This window comes from Vicugna pacos, chromosome 7, assembly GCF_048564905.1.
Source record: "Vicugna pacos chromosome 7, VicPac4, whole genome shotgun sequence".
NCBI lineage: Eukaryota > Metazoa > Chordata > Mammalia > Artiodactyla > Camelidae > Vicugna > Vicugna pacos.
Genome location: NC_132993.1, coordinates 31216627 through 31235498, shown reverse-complemented (window position 1 = coordinate 31235498; position 18872 = coordinate 31216627). Strand labels below are relative to the sequence as shown.

Here is an 18872-nt window from a genome sequence, read left to right as displayed (position 1 = left end):
GTTTTATAGGTACCTATCATTTTATTATCAATAGATATGGCAGCTATTTTCATATCTTATTACAGTCATTGCAGATATCTCAAAACATTGTTTACATTCATCGCTACTTCAAAATTATAGTATTTATGAAGCCTGTCTCTTGATACTGACATCTAATAAAATAATAAAGAAGCACATTTTTTACATCAGAAAAATGAATCAGTTGGATTCTTCAAAATCCTCTGTATTATTTCATACAATTAAAAAACCTCGTTCTTAGAAAGCATCCATAGTGTTCACCAGATTATCAGAGGGATCCACTGCATACAGAATAAACTAAGAAGACTTGGTACTGAAGCTTGGGAGGTGCAGTAACTTTTTTGTCTGGTGCATGTGACTGGTAAGTGGCAGTTGTAGAACTGGTACCCAAGTCAGGTCTTTTTTTTCTTTTTATATATATATATATATATAATATAAAATATTATTATATATATAAAAACTTTTTTTTATTGAGTTATAGTCATTTTACCATGTTGTGTCAAATTCCAGTGTAGAGCACAATTTTTCAGTTATACATGAACATGCATACATTCATTGTCCCATTCTCTTTCGCTGTGAGCCACCACAAAATCATGTATATATTTCCCTGTGCTACACAGTACAATCTTGTTTATCTATTCTACATTTTAAAATCCGAGTCCCTTCCCACCCCCCTGTCCCCCTAGCAACCACAAGTTTGTATTCTGTGTCAATGAGTCTGTTTCTGTTTTGCATTTTTTTTTTTAGATTCCGCATATGAGTGATCTCATATGGTATTTTTCTTTCTCTTTCTGGCTTACTTCACTTAGAATGATGATCTCCAGGTCCATTCATGTTGCTTCAAATGGCGTTACGTTGTCTTTTTTTTATGGCTGAGTAGTAGTATTCCATTGTATAAAGATACCACATCTTCTTTATCCGGTCATCTGTTGATGGACATTTAGGCTGTTTTCATGTCTTGGCTACTGTAAATAGTGCTGCTATGAACATTGAGGTGTGAGGTGCAGGTGTCATTTTGAAGTAGGGATCCTTCGGGATATAGGCCCAGGAGCGGGATTCCTGGGTCATACGATAAGTCTATTCCTAGTCTTTTGAGGAATCTCTCCATGCTGTTTTCCACAGTGGCTGCACCAAACTACATTCCCACCAGCAGTGTACGAGGGTTCCCCTTTCTCCACAGCCTCTCCAGCATTTGTCATTTGTGGACTTTTGAATGATGGCCACTCTGACTGGTGTGAGGTGATACCTCATCGTAGTTTTGATTTGCATTTCTCTGATAATTAGTGACCAAGTCAGGTCTTTTTGAGAAGCCTTGTTCTTCATGGTCAACTTTACAAGCAAAGGGGATACACACACACGGTGGAAGCAGAGACACATCTGGAGTTTTGCAGCGTGGTGGCCTTGACTGAGATTTTTGATCCCGTGTCCACTATTTCTACACACCTGCTGCATAAATCTTGAGATACTCATTCATATGGAAAGAACAGTCGATAATTCCACATTCCCTTCCATCTAACTAGTATGTGGGTCAGTCAGCATCTCTCATCCCAGCCACCTGGGTTAAGTCATGTGAGAATGTAGGGATTAAAAAATGATCAAGCTTGAGGAAAGCATCTCTCTGTGGATGAAAGTTACAGCTCTTGGTAGCCATTTTTTAACTGTTTAGGTCACTGGAGATTTCATGGTCTGTGCTCTTGTAGATGTCCTGTCCAAATTCTCCTGAACGTAATTATTTTTTCTGCTGACCTCTGTTCCTGCATTTGTTTCACGTGGGTATAAAACAGTCTTCATTTCAGTTTCTAAACTGTTTTGTGACATTTATATGCATAGTTAAACAGTTGGCATGCATCAGCGTAAATTGCTATTTTAGCATGTGTCGTTTTCAAAGCTATGAATTCTTATGTATGTTTCATACAACAGTTGAGTAATAATTCTAAAAGTATGCAGAGAAAAGTGAATTAATAACTAGGAGACATAGAGACAAAATTCAGAGTAAATATATGTATGCACATATACATACATATAGTTATTTGAGTGGTAAATGATGGAACTGAAACTTGGACCTGTATTATCAAATTCCAAGGTGTACCTGCATTATCCTCTGACACACATATGTGATGGTATAGGCACTAAGTCACAGTCATATACAAATTGGTGTAGGCGGCTGATGGGGATGTGGGAAGTTGGAAACAAGTAAGCTGGCAAATCAAGATACATTTTAAAAGATTATTTAAGTATAATTATACGTTTGCATTGTAGTATTGCATGAGTTTATTCCTCGAAGAATGTTTCAGCACAGGAGAGCTTGACCTTTGGTAGAGAAGTGACTAGAGCATTTACCTACAGCTCCTGCCAACAGAATTGTTTGATTTTTAAAGGGGAAAATTCTTTCCATATATAGTTAGCAAGTTGGAGGAGCCAGTTGGACATCTGACCAGACAAGGACAGAAACTGTTCCAGGCATATGGTATAATGGGTGCCTTGTGGGGACGAGTCCCTTGTAGGGATTATGACTTGGCATAAAAGAGGTTCACTGGCCTGTTTACAGCTTCCTTTGTGCACAGACTCAGCATGTGTGTGTGTGTGTGTGCATTCCTGATTTCAGAGTCAGCCTTTCCTTTTCGGGTACACCCTTTTCCTACCTACATTACAGACCAATATAACTCACTAAAGGGCACTGCAGTGGTGGGTTAGGATGTGACTTTACCTGTTACGCAGTAGTTATTTCTCACTTGGTGTCTTCCAACAGTCATTTCTTTCAACACAGCCAGAAGTAATTATTGTAGGTCATGGCCTAGTTGCTTTTCCCCGTAGGAACCAGCCTCCTGTCCTGGGTTTTCTTCTGGCTAAAGAAACCCTTGACTAGGCTGGGAAACTGTCCTCTAGGTGTTTTGACTTCATCTCCGCCCCTTCCCGCCATCCCCGCGCTCAGGTGAAAGGGTTGACTCAACCACTCCTGTCCATCCATCACTGGCACGTTCTCATCAGGGTTCCTCCACATGCAAGGCACCGTGACACGCACCATCTCTGTGAAGTCTGTGTCCTCAGGGCACCGTGCCCATAAAAAAGATAGCTGGCAACCTCGCAAGATCAGATAAGATAAATCTGAAGGGAGTTCAAAAAATTCACTAAAAGTTGGAGTTAATTGGGAAATATTCATGAAGGAGTTGAAAACATTTGCAGCTGGAAATTCCATGTCTATAAAGGATGGAAAAATCTTAGTGAAAGACATTTAACTATATCCAGTAATGACTCAAATATAGAGACAGTGCTTATAAGTTAGATTAGAAGATGGCCTTAAACATTAAAAAACTATGTGAATACAATCAGCCATTAAAGAACCCATTTAATTTGGAAAGAGGAAAGCAATGTTTAGACTTAGACTGGCTTTCCTTGAGATGTCTTTCCTTGCCTGGGACTGTCACTTCAGGATAACCCTTGTGTGGTATTCTGTACCCAATTCATAGTGTCAGCTCAAAAGAGGACAAAAGTGTAGACTAAGACAATGTTCAATGTTAAAAATGGAAAGGTTAAGAAAGTCTTCTCAGCCCTTTGCCTCAGGTTAGCTCACTTTGCATTTTTTTTTTCCTTATTAGAGAAGTAGATTCTAAGAAGTGCAGGAACAGGGGAAAATGAGCTTTTAAGTAGGTGGTGGGAGAAAAACCACACCAATAAAAAATTATAAACAATATTGCATGACCCCTCACTAAGAGGTCTCTCTGAATACCCAGGGAGGCATGTTTACCAGAAGAAGAAAGATGGAGTGAGCTGGCGCCTCCTGGATGTACATAGTCAGGAGTTCGGGACACACATGTGCTTTCTGTGTGTGTTTTCTCAGAGGACATTTTCAGACGCCAATCTTTTTCTCATCTTAGCCGTGTTTTCAAATTGAGGAACGTATGCATTTTCCATAGAGGACAGAGATATGTAAAGGTCCATTAGGAGGTTATCTGATACTTAAATGCAAAAAATGCAATTAAAATCCCACTACCCTTTTCATAGTTTGTTTTTTTATTTGAAGCAGTCGGGAATTAAAAACAACTGAAGTTATTATATTTTTTTGTAAACCTTTCAAGAAGTTCATTTTTGGACTAAGCTCAAACGTACAGTCAGTAAGCCAAAAAATGGACTATTTTCACAAAGAGTTGAGTGATGGAAAGCAGAAGCCGTCATGGAAAGTGTTATGTGAATACTCTCATTAAAAAAAAAATGGCTGTGGATTGAAAGTAGGCATTTCTTTACCTTTTAAAAATTCTGGCAAATTATTTCCCTTTGGAGGATGATCATTTGAACTAATTTGCTTGCATTCCAAATATTATAGGTCTTGTGACAGTATGCAATTTTTCTCTTTTTTTTTTGACAAGTTTCCCGCAGGTTTGTGGGCAGATTCTGTACATATCTCAACCAAAAGTCAAGGCTATACAAACTCTTAACTGTAGTGACTGTCTCACTGACTTTGACTGACAGGATTTGTACCGTGTAATTCATCTACTAATATAAATTGCAGATACAGTTTGCACATATATTTCCTTTAGCTCCCACTAAAATATTGTAGTAAGGTGCATACTAAGATAGAATATTCCTGGATTGTTTCAACAACTGTTGAAAACCATGGAGTAGTGGTTCTCGAAGTTTGGTCCCCAAACTTCAGCATCACCTGGGCACTGGTTAGAAATGCAGATCCTCTTTCCCAAGTCCAGGTTATCAAACCAGAAACTCTGGGAGTGGAGCCCAGAAATTTGTGATTTAACAAGCTGTCCAGGTCATTTGGATGAGCTAAACGCTGAGAACCAATGCTGTAGAACATACGCGTTGCAGGTATAAAGGGAGCAAGAGTAGAATTAAAATTCAACTCTTTCACTACTCTAAAAAGAAACCCAAATATCTCTTGGAAGAAATTTTTATTCTGGGGCAAATTTGATTGAACAAGATTTCATAACATGCCATGCCACGACATGATGGATTTAGCATTTGCACATTCATTCAGCATAATGTCAGTATTGGAGAATTTCTTAAATGATCATCATATGGAATATTTAATGCAGGATGGCTCTGACGTGCTATCTACTAGTAATTTTCCAGATGATAGTTTTGGATGCAGTGAGATTCTGAGAAGATTTTAGTCTGCTAAACAAAGCTCTAAGAAGATCCCTGTTAACCTGAGCATTTGAGAAATATTCCAAAAGTGAGGATTAATGGTAATATCACAATGACTGAAAATTATGGGATTACTCCACTTGAAAACCGTCTTCAACCTGTCATTCGTGATTCTCTTCACATAACCTAGAAAAAAAGATCTGAGGAATACTGTCAGGTAACATCTATATCCTGACTATAATAAATATATATATGGCCCCAACAATTATATTTCACAACTGCCACTTTATTATCCTGAGATTCCATTTCTCTTGGCAAGCTTTCATTGATCTCTGTTGCCAAAAAAGAAGAAGAAAAGTGGAATTGCAGGATAGAAAGAGCTTTGGCTGAGGAGCTGGGGAATGCCGTCTCTAGACCTGGTTCTGCCACAGACAGTCAGTAGGTGTGAACAAGTCACTTAACCTGTCTGAGCCTCAGCTCTCTCCTCTGTAAAATGGAGAAGTTGAAATAAGATCTCCGAATCCTTCTTCAATTAGCTTCTGTTGTGTAACAGACTATCGTAAACACAGAGGCTTAAAACAGCCACCATTCATTATTCCTCACGAGGTGGCAAGGAATCTAGGTGGTTCTGCGGACCTCATTTGGGCTTGGCTGATCTCAGCTGGACTCACTGTGGAAGACAGGGGAGTGGCTGGAGCTGACCAGTCGTGATGGCCTTGTGTGTTTCTCATCCTGCAGGAGGCAGCCTGGCCTTGTCCCTGTGCCCATGGCCGGGTTCCAGGAGGACAAGGAGAAGCATGCAGTCTTTTGAGGCAGAGATTGTGAACTGGCACAGCAATATAGCTGCCACCTTCTACTGGCCAAAGCAAGTCACAAGCCAGGGAGATGCAAAAGGTGGAGAAATAGATCCCACCTTTGACGGAAGGCATGTTAAAGCCATGTGGCAAAAGGTATGCTACAAGGAGAAGAACTGGGGATGCTTTTGCAATCAGTCTACCTTCCTAGCTTTATAATACTGTGAAACATCAGGAAACATGCTCAATACTGAGCTATAGAATGCTCACTGTGGAATGTTTCAGGGAGGCATAACTACTCGAAAAAAATGGAAGATGCAGCAAGGATATAACGTATTTGTAAAAACTGGAGTAAGCATGTTTTAAGCCAGGCTTCTCTTTAATTATTGTCTGAGTTTCACATAAAGTCTGCTTCATCAACTGGATAAATATTTGACTGCTGTTCAGTAAATTGCATTAGTTTACTTTAACTGTATGCTCAGCCTTATTCAGGCATCCTACATTAGGCAATGTAGTGTGTAATGCATCTCTGCAGGTGACCAGAGCTATTCTCTGTATGAGGTAAATTAAAACTCATATTTTAAAAATTAAACATTCTTGCACTTCATGATTTCAATATTTAATTATAACCTGTGTCAAGGCCTAATCTCTGACTGAGTCAGGCATGAAATTAATCAAAAAAAAAAAGAGGCAAAAGCTTAGCAATTCTTCTACATTGTAAAAATAGTATGATTTCTTCAGTTGCACGGTGATGTTTATATCCATTTTACGAAAAGACTCCAATAGCCAGGAATTTGGTAGACTAAGTTACCATATACGGGAACAGTGACCTGTTACAGAAAAAAAATCAGTAACCTGAGCTGATGTTTATTAATTTTAACAGGAAACCAAAGCTTTTTTAAAAAATTAATTATTGATCTTATTGAAAGAGATAATAGAAAATAAAGTTAATATGTTGATATTCCGGGTGGAACAAGAATAAAATATATCCAGTAGTACATTTGTTAAAAATGTCATGTTTGTTTCCATTTATATTTTCTGTTGGTTTTTCAAAAAGTTCTTGTCTGAAAAAAGAATTCACACAAGATTTTTTTATATGCTTACAGAAATAATAGGACGCATTTGTTGCAAGTTGTCTTATCCACAAGAATTTGCATAGAATTATAGGATTATATTGATCAGAAGAGGAATGTACCACATTAGACGAGGAAAACGTATGGAGGTTAGTTAGTAGAATTAGCAGTAAGCCGGTGATTTCACAGCAACGTGTGCAGGTTACATGATGATAAAACAGGTAAGTTAAGGAGAATGATCCCATTATTTTCTTCACCACAAGAGTGAGACGAACTGAAATGCCTCTAATGTACGACAGCATGAAACAGAAGGTTGAATCGAGCTTTGTTGGTTTAACTGTTGCCTTGGTTTAATGAGTCCCTTCCTCATGTGATCATATTATTTGAAAAAGTCACAGGTAAATTAAATAAATAGTAAGCAGGCAAGGAAACATGTATGTCTCTGTAGGTCTACCTTGGGGGATGGGTTTGTGGAACGAGCAAAGGAAGTGAGCATGAAGGGATGAGATGTCTTGTAGGTAAACAGGTTGTTCCAAGCCTAGATACTCTAGAACATTTTGGATTCTGCAGTCTTGATGCTTCTCTTACTAATTTTGATACCACCACTGATTTTATATATAATATACACATATATGTATATATATGAAAAAATTACATCTTTTACAACATTTAAAATATTTTTAAAAAATAACAAAAGACTACACAATAAACATAAGCAAAACTTAGTAATTCTCCAAGAAATCTAAATGTCATTATGAAAATACAAATTTAAACAACAGTGAAATGTAATTGCATACCCAGCAGGCAAAGAGTAATATAAAATCTGGCACTCCTAGATGTTGTGCAGGATGTGGAGAAATAGGAACTTCCAAACCGTTTTGGAGAGGAATTTGGCGGTAACCAGTAAATGTGAAGACTTACATATCCTTAGACCTTGCATTTCTGTATCTGTACTAGATTGTTTATTGTAACATTCATTTTAATTGTAGAAATTTGGAAATAGCACAGGTATTTTTAGTAGTATTAATACATTGTGTTCATTCTTAAGTGAAATAAATATAGTGGTTAAATAAGTAAATTAGAGTTGTATGTATAAACATAGATAAAATATTACAAATGTTAAGCAAATATAAAAACACTATAGAACAGTGTGTATGGTAGAGTACCATTAATGAAGTTGAAGACACATGATGCCCTGGTCTGCTCATGGACACATATCCTTGAAGGAAATATATTAAGATGTTCATGTAACTGTAAACACAAAATTGAGATTTCTCCCTCTCTCCCCTCCTTCTTTCCTTCCTTCCTTCCCTTATGAGTCCTTTCTGTCTTTCTCTTTCTTTCCTTCTTTCCTTTTCAAATGGAGCTATAATGCTTTTTAAAATGTCTGAGGAACTATGACTAAATGTTAAGTTTTGTTAAAGGTGGGTGTAGTAAAAGAGTGTTTATTATCTTATTCTCCATCTATTTCATAATTTAAGGAAAATATTTTTTCTAATTTTTTCCAGATTCAATGATTAGCCCATACTGGTGAATCTTTAATGTTTGTATGGTCCCTACCTCCATTCCCAAATTGAGTATCTGCCTTGTACCTTAAACCCACTGTGGGACCCAAACAAGCACATATGGTAAACGCCTGTTTCCATGTGATATTACCCAGTTTTCCTATTGAATGGGTAACAGTTCTGGTCCTGGCACCAGTGTTAGAAAGTATTCTGTATTTTGAATTTGAAATTCAGAAGTTGGCTTCTCTGAATGAATAAAAGGGTGATTATATAATATTTTCATGCCATGAATAAGTGAATGATTGCCTAATTTTTTTTCAGTATTTATATTATTCATCAAAGGTATTTAATTAAAACTGAAATCTACTGTCTGCTCTAGGAAGATGACTCTGTATGTCCATGAAAGCCTTGACCGAATAATCAAATTGGTTTGGTGAATACCACTTCTATCTGATTACTCTGATTAGTGACATCTTCGCTGGTGTTCCTCTTCTATACAGAATACGTACGCACAGTGGATGCTTTTGTCTACAGCAGATACCCCGATCAAACTAACACACAGCTGTCTGCTTTTAAAAATAACAGTGGAGAAATACTGGCTGTAAAATCCAGGTGAGTCAGTGGGAGGTGAGACAAGTACCTGAGACAACAGGAACCACTTGATAGGTGGGAGATGGTGCCTAATTTGCTTCCCTCCAACTACCTCTTTTGGCACCAAGTATTTGGAAAAACTGATTTATCACAGATTTTTATCCAAGAATTTTGATGTGGCATAGAATTTATTAGGGAATATTACTGTTTAAGTCCTGTAGTAATGCATTTTCTTAAGGAATTTGTAAACCCCTCTGAGTTGCACATTATCCTTCTTTTGCAGATGAGAAAATGGAAAATTTAAACAGTTTTAAAACATTGCCTGTGTTTATATAAGGGGTAAGTAGAGAGGAGCATTTCAAACCCTAGGATGACTGACTTGAAAGTCGATACACTTAATCTCTTCCCTACGCTTTCTCCCAGGATTACTTCATTAGCAACAGTAGAACCTTCTACTACAACAAAATAGAGCATCACCACTTAGCACGTAATGTTGGAAAATTTCAGTGCCAAATCCTAGGACAAGCAGTTTATGAAAGGAAAGGGAAGAGAGTGAAAACAGACAAAATAATGGAAACACAGAAGCCAACTCTTTAATCAGTGCCGTGCAACCTCATACACACCTTTGCCATTTCCTCTCAGAGAACGTGTTGCTCAGATCTTACTTTCATCAGCTGTCTCTGATACTCAGATTCACACTCAAGAGTATCTACATACGTGGACAAGATCTGCAGTTGTTTTATTTGTAATTAACAGTAAACTTCAAAGCTGCACTTCTTTATAACATACCTTCCTACATAAAGTTCCAGATTGTGTCTACTTCAGGGCTTCTGGGGTAAGTCAGGAAGACCTAGATGAGACCATAAAGTTCTGTTAGGGTCCAGGTGGACTGTTCGTCTCTTCCCTTTGGTGACTTGCAAACTGGAATCATCAATCCCTGGTTTATTTTGAGTCTGAATCAGTTGTTCTTTCGTTTACAATTTGGGAGGCAGTGAAAATGCTAACTTTGATGTGTATGTGAGTTCTGTACTTTTCAGATCTTAGGTGGCTACACATTTGTGGTTTTGGACAGATTAGTAGCTGTCAAAGCAATGAGTCCATTGCAACTGGCAATAAAAAAGAAAAAAAGCAAATAGAATAAATATCAAAATACATGACCTGTCATAAGGGTTCATAAGTGGAAGTATTATTTCAGATATATATATATATAACTGAAGTTCACTGTAAGATGTTTTCCTTACTGTATACCATGATCAAAGCTTGAAAAGCCAATGTGGTAGGATTAACTGGATCTAATTGGAACTTTTGGCTCTCTTTCAGTCAGGTAAAATTATCAATCAGCACACGCTCAGACCAATGGTTTACTCTTCTTTGAAGAGACTTAAATAACCATTGACTCAGGAGAAATCTAACTAGGAAGCTGGTAGAGATTTTTCATCTGTTATAATTTCCACCTCCCCCCCTATTTTCAGGTAGAAGAATCCCTGAATGGCTGTCCTAATTGCTGACAGTACGGTGATCTTTTCAAAAGCTTAATTGTATTATTTTCCACCTTCAGTTTTTACTTAAACTGGGAAAACCGGTCAAGTCAGTTGTTTGGGAAAATATGGAAAACAGCATTTGGATGGACTGTGTCATTTTGGGGGTTAATTATTTTGACTTCAGGAAGACATAACTTAAATGTTATCCTTATCCATTATAATAATCATCTAAAACACAATGACTGACACTTTTGAGTACTTACTGGCCAGGAACTGTGCTATTTCCCATTGTAACTGGATGGTTAGAATTGTGGAGGAAGACATCCAAATGCAATTCCCAGGTCCCTCCCCTAGACCCTGTAATTCATGTCTGTTATGGGGCCCAGGAACTTAGAAACACTTGTTATGTATAAAAAACTGCATTGCCTCATTTTTATCCTCACAAAAAAATCTTTGGGGAACATATTTATCAGCATCCCCATTTTATTGGTGAGGGAACTGAACTGAACTTTGCATAGCTTAAGCAACCTGCCTCAAGTTGCCTAAGTAGTGAGTGGAGAAGCAGGGATCTGTGTGTAGGAATCTCAGCTGAAACGCCAGCTCCCACCATAGGCAACGTACAGTAACTAAACCAACAAATTCTTCAGATCCTCTTCCCCAGTCTCCCTCTCTTAAACTCCCAAGCTGTATCTCCTGGAGAAGAGTCCTGCCAACCCCCCCCCCCCAGTCTTTCCCCTTCCCTTTCCCTCAGTTCCTTTTGTGATCCAAAAGCTGGTTTTGGAGGAGAGAATGACAGCTGCCTCTTAAAAGGAAGCACAGTCCCTTTAAAATCCTCAAGATGGTTTTGGTGCAGGTGTATGACTGCGATGTAGGGGGCAGGTTATAACTCGGATCCCAGAAGTACCATCGTCTTTTATCCTCCCTCCAGTGTGGCTTCAAGGCTGTAGACAGAAAGTGTGCTTTGCCTGCTGAAACACTAAGGATGCTGCTGATACTGTAATAGGGGAGAACGAATCCAACTCCATGTTTCTTGAACCTTTGTATTCTATTGCTTTTGCTACGAGTTAACGCTAAAAGGACGTTGCCTGTTAGCTTAAATTACACTCACTGGCCCATTTCTGGGAAACCTGCCTCCCGTGTAATGAGTGTTAAGCTAAAATACCTTTGTTTAGCTCAGAGGAAACATCCTGACCGGTCCCACCAGTGAATGGCTACAGGAAAGGAGAAATTCACACATCCCCTCTGGAGTCTGATGGGAACCAGGAAATGTTTGACTTTATCCCCTTCCCTTGTAGTATAAGAGAAGCCCGAATTCTGACTCAGACAAGATGGTTCTTTGAGACACTAGTCCACCATCTTCTCTGTCTGCTGGCTTTCCAACTAAAGCCGATATTCCTTGCCCCAGCAAATTGTCTCCCAATTTATTGGCCTGTTGTGTGGTAAGCAGTGTAAGCAATACAAGCTCATGTTTTTCAGAGTGGGAGAAGTTTGGTTCTGTCACTATAAAAACTGGAGATATGAGGGAAACACTGGGGACAAGCAGTATTCTTTGTTACCATAATTGAAGAATTGTTGCCATAAAGCATACAACATAGGAAATACAGTGTTTCAAATCCATATAGTGTTCAGTACATCCTTAATGTTGTACAATCATCACCTCTATCTAGCTCTAAAATATTTTTATCACTTCCAAAGGAGACCCTGTTCCCATTAAGCAGTCATATTCCATTAACCCTCTCTCAAGTCCCTGAAAGCTACAAATCTGCTTTCTGTCTCTGTGGGTTTGCCTATTCTGGATATTTCATATGAAGGGAATCATATAATGTGTGAATTTTCTGTCTGATTTCTTTCACTTAACAAAGTTTTCTAGTTTCATCCACATTGTAGCATGTCTCAGTACTTCATTCCTTCTGATTGGTGAATAGTAGTCCATTGAGTGGACATACCATAATTTATTTATCCATTTATCAGATGATGGACATTTGGGTTGTTTCGACCTTTGGCTGCTCTCAGTAATGCTGCTGTGAACATTTGCGTGCAAGTATTTGTTTGAGTACCTTTTTACAATTCTTTTGGGTATAAAGCTAAGAGCAGAATTCCTGAATCTTATGGTAATTCTATGTTTAACTGTTTTTAGGAATCACCAAATTGTTTTCCACAGTGGCTGCTCTGTTTTACCTTCCCACCAGCAGCGTGAGAGTTAGGCTTTCTCTGCATCTTTACCAACACTTGTTCTTTCTCTCTTTTTGAATTCTGGCCATTCTAGTGGATGTGAAATGGTGTCTTGTGGCTTTGATTTGACATTTCCCTGACTGCTAGTGATGTTGAACATCTTTTCATGCGCTTGTTTGCTATTTGTATATCATAGCTTCTTTGGAGAAATACTGATTCAGATCCTACATTTAACTTTGGAATCCTCCTCATGCCTCTGGGCCTAGGCCCCTCTTTCCCTGTCTCCTTCATGTGCAGTAATGTGATAATTATAGTAGCTGTCTAATGCCAGGCACTGTAATGAGCACCTTAAATGCATTATGTCCTTTAATTCTATCAGGTTTTATCTCCATCTTAAAGATAAGAAAACTGAGGTCCAGAGACGGTTAAGTTGAACATGGTTCATTATCAACCAAGAGGCAGAGATTGATTTGAAAGCTAGTTCTCGCTGATTTGAAAGTCCATGCTCTTAAGCTCTGTATCAGAGGTCTGCAGACTACCTTGTATTGCTAACATATACTGGGAAATTATTTTTTAGCTGTATACCATCATATACATTTTTAATAATGTTTAAGTTGACTGAAAAGGATGTAATTTCCCACATATTGTAAATATTATCATTTAAAAATGTAACTGTGAGATCAGTCTTCTAAATGTTTCCAAGGGACTCTAAAAGCCATGGCGATTTGGTATCCAGAACCATTGATTTAAAAAATTCATGAACAATTTTTTTTTTGCTTGAAATTGTACTTTTATTATATTACTTCCCCAGAATGTTATCATAATATAACATTTTTCATGCTTGAAAGTCTTTTATTGATCACCCTCTCATAGTTTCTGTAGCAAAAATACGACTATAAATTAAAATTGAATTTTAAATAATTTCTTATAAATATAAAGCTCTGAGTGTTAGAGATTCCTCCTGATTGAGTTGTTATTATAATTATGACTAGTCGACTGATAAAATCAACAAAAGTAGATTTTGAGAAATTGTCATTTACTAGAACAAGTATATTTGTATTGGAAATGCACCTTTTTAGTAGGATGGATGGTCTCTTATGGAACCTTGATTAAAGGAGAATCTGTGCATAACCATTTTTCAACTTGTCCCTTTGACACCCTGGAGCATTTTAACTACCTAATAATGCAACATAACAAATTTGTGATACGTGAAAGGAATGCCTTTTTTTTTTTCTCCCCCAATTGAAAGGAGCTAATTTGAAAGAAGTTGTAGGAAAGGGAAGCTTGCTGCCTTCCTCATGTATAGGAGTGTTACAAAACAGGGCAAGTTTAGAAAAGAACGTATACAGAGAAAATGGATCCAGAAATGGATTCTTTTAAAACGATTCACGCATCCTACTCCTTGGAGGGGCTTTGAAGACCACTGTGCTGCACTATGGTAATAAGTGCACGGGTGTCCTATCCAGCCTCTAGCCCAGCCCCACTAGTGGGCCCCAGAAAAAAGAGCTGCTTAGTGCATGGCTGCCGTCTGCTAAGAATTTTGCACATGTGATCTTGTTTAATTGTCAAAATGACTCTGCAAGGCAGGATTATGTTCAGTACACAGAGAGAGAATAATTTGTCTGGGTCACAGAAATTATAAGAGGCTGAGCAAAAATTTGAAATGACTCTATCTCTTCCTTTTTCCTTAATTCTTTATTAGGCTTGTGTCACCTAGAAGCAATGTAATTCAATTCAAACAATTCTTGTCTGATTTTTTCAGACGTTCACAATACTGTTTCTTTGTCCTCTTCTTTCTTCTTCTTTATTTTAAATTTGCAGGGATAGCAAAGAGCTCAACCTAAGCGTGTCTGTAATTAGTGGACTATGAGGAGGAGAATTTTTTGAGTAGAGAAGATGTCTTGGGTCCGCCATCCACCTCTGGCCACACATCACTCCCTGGACAATGTCAAGATAAAGGTGGGCAAAGTTGCATAGTGATTTTGAAAGAGTGCAGAGCTAGGGACCCCAGATCAGACTTTTCTAAAGTATAAGGTTGTGACTCAGATTTTACATGGGAGGGAGAAATGCCAGTGGTTGGGGAAGGGAGGGTCACTGCACAAAGCTATTTTTTTTTCAAAGTTAGGTAATTGTAAGACCAAAATGCTAAACTAGGATAGTTTCATTTCTCATGTGGTCAAGAAGTCAGATTTTAAAAAAATATATAAGCCTGTGTAATTTATTCATGAGTTATAAGGTAATGTTAAGTTTAGCTCTCATTCTATAAATAGAGCAATAAAAGCACAGACCAGCACCTCTCAGTTACCCTGTGAGGAACCTCATGGTCAGATTTATCTGGTGTACTGAGCAGAAAGCCATTTCCTATCGCATAATGAAAATATTTGGAAAGCCACTAGAGCAGTGAGGGTTACAGAACTCTTAAAACTGTAATTGTCTTATTCCATTATTAGAGTGGAAAGTATCTGGAGAGGTTTTAGTTTCCAAGTAAGTGGCAGTGTGTCTTTTGGAGATTACTAATTGATTGCCCCACCCTCTTTCTTTAAAGACTAAAGTATAATGAGGTTAAAAAAGAGAAAAGGGAAAGTCAAAAGGAAAAAGCAAAACTTTAAAAGGAGGGCTTTGCCTTTGATGTTGGTATTTCTCTAGGTGACAGGTGAATAAACAAAAAGTGTTAAAGCACATAAAATGACAAAATGTTTATAGAAAAATGATGCTGGAATGGTTCCTTTCCCCAAAGCCTACATGGACTTTATAAAGAAGATAAACACATAAACAAACAAAAAATGAGCCTTTTGCTTGGTAGGAAAAACTTTAATTACAGAAACCTTTTAATTTTGTAAACGCTCGTTTCTTAGATACCGCTGGCATTTCTTCCTCCTGTCTTCTGCCTCTTGCCTCTTAGATAATTTCACTGCTTGTTAGAGGCTTTATTGCAAAGCAGACAGGCTTAAAACAATGAGATGAAAACCAGCTTTACTACTTTTTAGCACATTGTAGGAACAGGATCAGGGGAAGGCAGAGCATGACGGTGATAGATTATGAGTAGATTTCAATTATCTGAATTATTTGGACGCCCCTTATCCAGGCAACGTGAATTTAATTATGGCTTACTTCAGTTTTCCTCAGTAAGTTTGTGGAAAAGCCCAGGAAAAAGGCAAGGCATATTCATGAGGCAAGAACTCAGCTGAACAGACAAAAAGAGAAAAAAATAGCAGCTTACTGTCGGCTTTTATTCGGGAAAAATCCACTTAGTGAAGCTACCTTGAAAGAAGGCTAAACACTGGCGGACAAATTGGTCCATCTTGGGACCAGTTTTACAAGATAAGTGAACACTTGTTTCTTTGAATCCAAGAACTATGCTGCAACCTGACAAATCCTAGGCACAGTGTATCAAACAGCTACAACAGGTTCCTTAGAGATCTCACAAATGACATTTCTTTACGTGTAACTTGATAAGTGTAATTCCCCATCTCCAACTTTTGCTGTATTGCTTCATATCTAATCTAATTCTTTCTTCAAGAATTGTTTTATGCCTCTTAATGGATTGTTGGGAATTTGCTTTTAGGCTCTGGGGTAACAGGGGGAAAATGAATTGCAATCTAGTGGAATCTTGACAATCTAACCATTACATTGTGAATGTTACAGCCAACATGGAAAGTAAAGAAGAGAGCTGTGTTTGATTCTAGTAAATTGTTTCCTTCACAGTTTTGCTTTTGTAGAATACATATAGTACATGAAACAGCTGTGTAAGGATAATTTGTTGCTTTATTCAGTGAAAAGCAGAAGTAAATCATTCAATTTTGGAAGAACTGTGGGCATCATTTGTAAGGAAAGATGATTAGCGTTATTTTGCAAACAATTATTTGACACATTTAATAAACTACTTACCAGGCAACATTTACGAAGGGATATCCCTGTCATTAAGAAAAATACACAACTTTTATAGTGAGAAAGTTACTGCTTTTTCATTTCTAGGATCAGAGCAAGTACTAACAAAAAAACTAATTTTAGTTTTTGAAACAATGACTTTTTATGATTGTTAAGCTTCAGTTATGTGCATAATATCTAGAAGAATGTGTAAGGACAGTTCAATGAAAAGAAAATAATCTTGCTAGGAACACACAGTCCAAGGACTATTTTAAGACATTTCATTATTTGCCCTAACAAGTCACTTTGTGGTTCTTATAGCATGAACCTTGTACAGGGATCTGGAAGCCCATCAGCTTTCTAGTCTACCTCATTCTCCTTGCTTTCCCTAACATTGCACTTGGTCTCTGATCCTCTGCCCTTACCCTTCAGTTTTAACTATATCCAGTTGAAGGTTGTAGACATTATTCACAGCTCCCTAATACAAGTGCAACTAACTATTCCTTGCAAGAGAAAGTTTGTCTTTTCAATTATGAAAGAGGAATAACTGTAAATCATTTGAGAGCTTTCTTTCTAATTTTGACCACCTCGCAGAGCATAATGTCTGAGTTAGCCCATAAGTCTGTCTCCACTGATTTATCAAAGGTGGGAAGGTCAAAGAAAGAAAATGGGGGGAAGAAGTCTCATCTTGCCATATAACCTATACCTAAACTAATATTTTGAGCATTTACTTAGCACCATATCAGTAAACTTGACTGCAATTTTAAAATACCTTTTAAAATTTCATGCACATTTTAAGGAAAGAACCTACAAACAATATATAAAGTAATGGAAGTTCAAGATGAATATGGAGCTAAAACGATCATATCTATTCCAGGATGTTACTGTTCCAATAATGATAATAATGAGCTAATATTACTGACAAATGACTGTGCCTGGTACTGTTTTATAGGATTTATAGGTATTATTTCAAAACAGCAAATTAAATACATGGTTATTATCCCAAGATACTAGATCTGGGAGGCTTTGAAATAATATGGCGTATATTTTTCTGATGGTTTCTGCAATTAGAACCTGATTACTGGAGTTCAAGGGGCAAAAGGTTAGTTTGTGAAGCTCCTGGGTCTATCATTCTTATTAACACATTTCTTTAGAGACTGAAGTTGAGGCAGAGAAATCCTGGTGCTAATCTTCAGTTGCTTACATTCATCTTTGAAATTCCTGAAAACCTTGTTACTCTAGAGATGAAGCAGTTTTTTTGTGTGACTGGTTCCAAATGGTTAGACATCTGTAAATGAATAGTTAACATGCTTGTAATTCAGCAGTTCCATGGCTTGTAGAGAGATATGGCAGGATCCACCCTGGAGTGAGTGTTGTTTATCTTTGAATCTGTGGTCCTGGACTACATCTCATTTCCCATAACCAGTTATCAGATCACATATATCCCATGAGTTTAAACTGAACACACGGTCCTGGTATCTGTGATTTGCCTAATCCTTCTAAAAACAGGGAAACTGCTTCTGAGCCGCCTAAAGATCTTTTCATCAGCAAGGATTTAATTTGGAAAGTCCAACATGTAAAAAGAAGAAACGATGTAAAGCCATTCCGTTAGAATATAAAGATAAAGAAATTCATACATAAAAGTCCAACATGGAGTATCCATTGTCTTGGATGCCAGGGATTATCCAGAGTTTGGGTAAAACGGCCAGAGTGTATGGTTTCTTGAATTGCACTGTACTGATAGGATGTTTTCAGTTGCATCTTAAACTTGCTCAAACCATAAAAAAATGTTACTGGGTCATCCTACCCCTTCTCTTCTCAATTAAATCCCTATTTCCAGGAGAATTCCATGTACTGATTAGCTTAATGTAGGTTATCAAAACCAATCACAATGCAAAGGAAACAGATTTTGTTAGTTGGTTTATCTCATCCTCGACCTCATCAGGAGATGGGGGTGGTATCACTTTTACCCAAAAACATCCTCCTCCACAATGAAGGTGGAGTGGGCTTGATAATGGAGGTAGAATCATAGTGTCCAGTACATCTGCATTTTTACTGTGGGGGATTCTTTTTTTTCATCTACTGTCTCCTATTTTTGGATCAAAGGAAAATACAAGTAAGGATTACTGAAAGATTCAGAAGTCTAAATAAAAAGATGGCACGCAGTCTCCTGTTGTTGGAGCCAGTTCTCTTTGAATCTCTTTTCTCCATGTCTCATGAACAGAGGCACTGACTGCATTTGTTCCAGATCACCTCTTCAAGGACGTATATATG

At 37.7% G+C, this 18872-nt stretch overlaps 1 long non-coding RNA gene across 2 annotated transcripts; it reads left to right on the top strand.

Moving 5' to 3' along the window:
- The first annotated feature begins 5920 nt into the window (after positions 1–5920).
- LOC140697547 (uncharacterized) lies at positions 5921–14676 on the top strand. 2 transcript variants are annotated; one of them, XR_012074692.1, is made up of 4 exons: positions 5921–6065; positions 7016–7131; positions 8988–9099; positions 14553–14676. It is a non-coding gene; the product is annotated as an uncharacterized lncRNA (long non-coding RNA). The 2 variants fall into 2 exon arrangements; XR_012074691.1 differs by lacking the exon at positions 14553–14676 and adding an exon at positions 9362–9418.
- The last annotated feature ends 4196 nt before the right edge of the window (positions 14677–18872 follow it).